This window comes from Microtus oregoni, unplaced genomic scaffold (assembly GCF_018167655.1).
Source record: "Microtus oregoni isolate MIOR12 unplaced genomic scaffold, Mior012 000004F_ref0000308, whole genome shotgun sequence".
In the NCBI taxonomy this organism is placed as follows: Eukaryota; Metazoa; Chordata; class Mammalia; order Rodentia; family Cricetidae; genus Microtus; species Microtus oregoni.
Window position 1 is genome coordinate 1,233,746 of NW_024543063.1, and position 6,000 is coordinate 1,239,745.

Genomic DNA, 6,000 nt, shown 5'->3' on the forward strand with positions numbered 1-6,000 from the left:
GTGGAAATTGTGCAGACTGCCAAATACAGCTTAGGTGTAAACACTGAAGCAGAAGGAGGACACATAGCAAATGCACAAAAGCATTTGTCAGATTGTTTAAACTTGTGATCACACTCAAAACATACTGAGACATTCCTTTCCCTTCCTGCCCGTGTTCGTTAACATTTGCTCTTTAGTTTCTCTGTTTCACCATCTTGGGTAACATTTATGGAGGTCTTTGAAGCTAATGCTTACAGTATTTGATACACAATTATAGCATATTTGACGTGTCTAATGGAACAATGAAATAAATCAGATTTAGATACAATGACAATTCTTTGAATTACCTGAATGTAATAACTATGTCCATATTACCAAATATTGTTTATAACTGTTTGTTTACATTTAAAGGGGGATATGAAATATATATGAATAATTTACTTTGGTATAAATCTTGATTTATGGATACAAATTTAAGGTCAATTTTGTTATATGTATATGTATTTCTGATCTTGATTAAGGTATTGTGATTGTGTAGCTCTGATGGAGGAAGGTCATTGGCTAATAAAGGAACTGCCTTGGCCCATTTTATTGGTTAGAGGATAGGTGGGAGGAGTAAACAGAACAGAACGCTGGGAGGAAGAAGAAGTGAGCTCAGACTCGACAGCTCTCCTCTCAGGAGCAGACGCCTGAGGGAGATGCCATGCCCCGCTCCCGGGATGAAGCTCCGACCCAGGATGGACATAGGCTAGAATCTTCCTGGTAAGCGCACCTTGGGGTGCCATACCTTGGGGTGCCATACATAGATGATTAGAAATGGGCTAAATTAATATGTGAGAATTAGCCTAGAAGAGAATGGGCCAAGCAGTGTTTAAATGAATACAGTTTGTGTGTTGTTATTTTGGGCATAAGCTAGCCATGCGGGCGGCTGGGGTGCTGGGGATGCAGCCCCACCGCCCCATATTACTACATAGCTCATTTAAAAATGTAATGTATAATTAAAAATATGGTTAATAGATAATCATCTATAATAGTCAAGTTTGTAGTCATGTTAGTCAGATTTTCTAGATGTGCATAGATATATTTCAGAGAGGTATTTTTCATATCTTTCAAAGACTACGAAATATGGCATTTAAAATATTTTTAAAAATTTAGGACTTTTCATGATAGTGAGACACATCTGCTCCTGGCAGCACCAAGCTACTTCAAGAGGAAGATGGGCATCGAAGAGGCTCCTTCGCCATTTGGACAAGAAACTGCTCTTGCCTGGACTGCTTCACTGGACATTTAGTATCCACAGAGAGATGACAGCTAAATTTGCCTAAAGGTGAGATGGTCCTTCGGGGTTCCTGCTTCATGAAAGAGTCTGTGAGACATTCTATAGGACACAGAAGAAAGTGACTAAACTGTCTTTAAAATTTCCAGCTTAGTGGAAAAGTCTGCTGGATACTATGGGCCTGTATGCTAAAGATAAATGTCCCAATGGTACAAAAAAACTTTGGGTGACTCTATAGGCAGCCAGATGTCTCAGTCAATTCCAAAGTTTTGAAAGTTGCTTACAATGAACTTCCTGTTTACTTAGGTAATATATCCTTCTGGAGTCTTTGATGGAGTTAAAAAATAGATAGTTATAATTATAGTTTTCCTTTGTTATGATAAAAGATAAAATAGATATAAAACTGGTAACTGTAGTTTTTGTTTGATACCTGTTTTATTATATGTAACTTTACTATGTTAAAGTTAAAGCCTTCCTTTTTGTTTAAATAAAAAGGGGGAAATGGTGTAGGAGTTCCTTCTGTTTATGTGTTGCTTTCATTGGCTAATGAATAAAGAAACTGCTTTGGGCCTGATAAAGCAGAATTTAGGTAGGCAGAGTAAACAGAAGTGAATGCTGGAAAGAACGGCAGAGTGGCAGACACCATGGATCTCCTGCCTGAGATGGACACTGGATAGAATCTTGCCGGTAAGCCACAGTCATGTGGCAATACATAGATTAATAAAAATGGGTTAAATTAAGATGTAAGAATTAGCCAATAAGAAATTAGAGCTAATGGGCCAAGAAGTAATTTAATTAATACAGTTTCTGTGTTCGTATTTAGGGTGTAAGCTAGCCGAGGATCTGGGACAAAGAGCTCCTCCCCCCTCCCCCCCAGCGCGCTCTCAATGCAGCAGCATATTTGATGTGACTAATAAAACAATGAAATAAATTGGATTTAGATACAATGACAATTCTTTGGATTACTTAAATGTTTACCTTTCTGAAAATTAGCAAAAGTTAATGGGAGAAATTAGAAAAATAATTTTAAAGGGCATTATAAATGAGCCAAATGACTTTTAGAAACATTCTTTTATATTAAAATAATAGTTATAAACACATAAATAGTCCTGAGATAATCTTAACTAAATATTCATTTATTATATGACTTAAAGATTCCTGTGAATGATACACTAGTAGCTTGACTTGGTTTATGATCTTGTTTCCCATGATAAAAATTAACATTTAATGAAAAATACATTATTGCACTTTTTTCTAACAATCTTCAATAACAAGTTGATACTCTATTCTAACTTCCGTATGTATTTGTTTTATCTGCTTCTCCATCATCTGCCAGAACATGTTCTAGCCATTTATGAGACTCGAGTCTTTGGATTGCAATTATCACCACAAGATTAGATTTTATATTGAAAAAAAGTCAAACAACATTTTTCTGTATCTCCCTTTATTAATCAAACTACAGGGCATGTCTATTTTATAGAGTTTTCAGTATTTTCTGTCAGTTTTATTAGATGTGTAAAGAAAGAACAGCTTGATTTTAAAGTGAATACTGAACTCCACACTGTTGAGGAAAGAAGATCTTGTTTTGACTTGTACAAGGAATACATTGACTATGTAAATCACAGCTGGAGAGAAACAGCATTAACAACACCTTGAGAAGCCCTTCTTAGACCAAGACACCACAGCAAACCTGTGAGAGCAAAATTGTCAAACTAAAATATTGATTCTTGATAGGAAAGATAAAATTAATTTTCCTAAAATGTTTTCTTTCTTTGTGTTGGATCTGTTTGGTTGCTTTAACCATGAGACCAATTCCACAGAGATCTGAAGTTCTCTTGAGAGAGTCAGAATTAGTGAGCCAAGTTGAGAATTCCAACAAGCACCCAAGTCACATGTGAGGAGGTTTCTCTACTGCTGTGATTCCTACTTTTGAAACTCCGTGAACACATTAAATCCACCCTTACCTTTAGTTATAGACTTTTAATGGGGTACAAAGCTGTATTAAAACTCCACTGCTGCTGTATCAAATTAATGAACTAATGCAACACAATTCTTATATTTTCAGAAGTTGGTAGTTGTGAATAGACTTTACAGGAACGAAATTTAGCTTCTAAAGAGCACATACATTTCCTGGCTGATGGCTGCTTTCTCCACTTCAGAAACTACTAGCCATAGAGTGTGCTCAATGCAGGTATTTTTTTTCTCTCTCTCTCTCTTTGTCCCCTTCTCCTCATGTATGTATGTGTGAGCATATGTTTTTTAACCCTAATTCTTGTCTCACTCTTAAGGGCCTGTGATTAAAATAAGACTACATAGACATTTCTATGAATATAAATAAGAGCAATTAATGAACAATAAATTGTGCACAAATATTCCTTTATCAATTGAGAATAAATTCTCACATGCTCACTGCTAACATGAATGTCATCGCCTATCGATTGTCCTGACAATTTTGACATCATTGGCTAGTTTTCTTAATAATACCTTTGATTATTCCTTGTGAAGTTTGGATACTGATCTTTATAATTTTATTAAATAAAAGTATGACAATATTTGTCTCCAGATGTCAACTTTATTTTGATATCATTTATAGAAGTGTTCTTGATAAATATTTTATTGTACTTTCATTTCTTCTTATTCATTTATTGATTTAAAGTCTTCCTCTCAAATGTGAAGAAAAATGGAAGAGTCTAAGAAGAACATTTCTAGGAGTCTAAGAAGACACATTTCTGCGATGTGACTAAAGGCAGTTAGTTACGTAGAAAAGCATTATAGCCTTTTCATTCTATAACAACCCACAGCCCAGACAAAAGCGTTTCAATTTTGTAGCTTAATGAATGGAGACTCAGCATTTAAATAATGTCACTGGGGTTTAAAAACAATATGTGAATGACTTAAAAGGCTCGTTCATTACATTATGCTGCCTAATGTGGTGATGTTGCTGAAAAGCTGTTCAGTGTTATCCCTTTAGCCCTTTATCCCACAAAATCCAATTGAGTTGACCTGTCATGTTTATGAATAGGGAATGAATTAGCCTAAGAAGATATATTATGAAGTAAGCAAACTTTATTTTAGATAAAATATACCTCCAAGATATACTTACACACATTTTTGGACCACTTTAATCAAATAGAAGCCCAGAAAATAGTGACAATGTATATTTTCTGTTTCTGAAATTATCTCTGTAAATGGAGACCGCTTACTCATTTCCAGCTGCCCAGACTCGAATAATCACACAGACACTATATTAATTACAGCATTGCTTGGCCTATTAGCTCAGGTATCCTGCTAACTAACTCTTACCTCTTTTATTAACCCATTCCTATTAATCTGTGCATTGGCATGAGGCTGTGGCTTACTGGTAAGTGTCCCGTGTCTATCCCATTCGGCAGCTACATGGTGTCTCCTTGACTCAGCCCACTCTCTTTCTCTGTCTCTGTTCAGATTTTCTGCCTGGTTTTAATCTATTAAGCCATTGGCCAAAACAACTTCATTCATTCACCAATAAAAGCAACACACATGCAGAACAACTTCCCACATCGTATCTCAAATTTTACATAAACTGAATTCATATAACGGTTTCAAAATTATTGATTGAAAGCAAATTTCAATACAAAGTAAAACACTGAAAGTAAGTTTAAATGTAGTTTTCACAAAACAGACAAATCACAGGGCGAAATCTTGCATTAGGTACCCACCTAAAACTTTGCATCAATTGTACTTCCTGAAACTGCAAGGAAGCCAGTGTGATATCCTCGTTACTCATTGGTGATTATGAGTGAAAGCTTTTAAGCATAATTATCATTGCAACAGGGTCTCACATCAGGTCTTTGTTGCAACAAACCGTTTGTTTAGGAGTTGCAGGAACAAAGGCTCACGCGGAGAGTTGTGGAAGTCACACAGATAAATCGGCAACAGTGTACTTATAATTCCAGGATACTTACAGATTTCTACCGGTCTGCCTCTCTGACCCAGGGGCTGCTGCTGTCCGTGGGTTATAGATATTCTGGGTTCTGCGAATGTAAAGAACATGTATAGATTAGAAAGATTTTTTTAAATTTTTATTTATTTATTTTTTGTTTGTTTGTTTGTTTGTTTTTGTTTTTTTGTTTTTCGAGACAGGGTTTCTCTGTGGCTTTGGAGCCTGTCCTGGAACTAGCTCTGTAGACCAGGCTGGCCTCGAACTCACAGAGATCCGCCTGCCTCTGCCTCCCAAGTGCTGGGATTAAAGGCGTGGGCCACCGTCGCCCGGCATTTATTTATTTTTTTATTGAAAAAAAAATTTCCACTTCCTCCCAGCCTCCCATTTCCCTCCCCCTCCTCCAGCCCCTCTCCCCCTCCCCCCACTCCTCTCCTCCTCTCTCTCAAGTCCGAAGAGCAGTCAGGGTTCCCTGCCCTGTGGAAAGTCCAAGGTCCTCCCCCCTCCATCTAGGTGTAGTAAGGTGAGCATCCAAACTGACTAGGCTCCCACAAAGCCAGAACATGATGTAGGATCAAAACCCAGTGCCATTGTCCTTGGTTTCTCATCAGGCTTCATTGTCCTCCATGTTCAGAGAGTCCGGTTTTATCCCATGCTTTTTCAGTCCCAGTCCAGCTGGCCTTGGTGAGCTCCCAATAGATGAGCCCCACTGTCTCGGTGGGTGGATTTTTAAAAAGTGACGTTTACCCTTTGGGAATTTCATACATGTATTTGGTGAATTCTGATCATATTTACCCCTACCTCCTCTTCTCTTCTCATCACTGGG